We start from the raw sequence: 1,008 nt of genomic DNA, 5'->3' as shown, positions 1-1,008 counted from the left end.
GTTGCAAAGGGGAGTTGGGTTGCAGAGGGGAGCTGTAGGGTGCTGCAAAGGGGAATGAGTTGTGGGGCTGCAAAGGGGAATGAGTTGGGCTGCAAAGGGGAATGAGTTGTGGGGTTGCAAAGGGGAGTTGTGGGGTTGCAAAGGGGAGCAGGGTTGCAAAGGGGAATGATCTGTGGGGTGTTGCAAAGGGAAGCTGTGGAGTTGCAAAGGGGAGTTGTGGGGTGCTGCAAAGGGAAGTTGTGGGGTTGCAAAGGGAAGCTGTGGGGTTGCAAAGGGGAACTGGGTTGCAAAGGGGAATGAGCTGTGGGGTTGCAAAGGGGAGTTGTGGGGGGTTGCAAAGGGGAGTTGTGGGGTGTTGCAAAGGGGAGCTGTGTGTGCTGTTGCAAAGGGGAATTGTGGGGTTGCAAAGGGGAACTGGGTTGCAAAGGGGAATGAGCTGTGGGGTTGCAAAGAGGAATGAGCTGTGGGGTTGCAAAGGGGAATGAGCTGTGGGGTTGCAAAGGGGAATGAGTTGTGGGGTTGCAAAGGGGAGCTGGGTTGCAAATTTCTTTTTGCTCCTGCTCCAGCTCTGTGCGTGGTCCCATCGTTACGGATTTAATTATTGTTATTATTTTCATTTTTATCCTTTTTTTTTTTTTTTTTTTTGCCGCTCGGATTTTGGGGATAATTTCACTTTGCTCGTTGCGGGCTCCGGAATCGTTAATTTCAGCTCGGCGTTAGCAACGCTGAATTCCTTTTTTGAACAGCAGAATGGGCCAAGTGCGGCCTGGGTGGCCATTAACCCATTAAAACTCCATTAATAACTGCTAATGGCCAACAGGGGGGGGACTGCAGCACTGCACTGAGCTCTGATTTTTGGTTAATTACTCCTCCGTTAATCACTAGCACTGAGCACGACTGAGAGCAGCGGGGGAAACGCGGAGAGAGCGGAAGGGGAACGTGAACCAGCACCAAAAACTCATTTTTCCCCTTTTTTGTTGTTATTTCCCCTTTTTTTCTTCCTTTTCC

Source organism: Numida meleagris, unplaced genomic scaffold (genome assembly GCF_002078875.1).
Source record: "Numida meleagris isolate 19003 breed g44 Domestic line unplaced genomic scaffold, NumMel1.0 unplaced_Scaffold307, whole genome shotgun sequence".
In the NCBI taxonomy this organism is placed as follows: Eukaryota; Metazoa; Chordata; class Aves; order Galliformes; family Numididae; genus Numida; species Numida meleagris.
Note: the sequence above shows the minus strand (reverse complement) of the source record.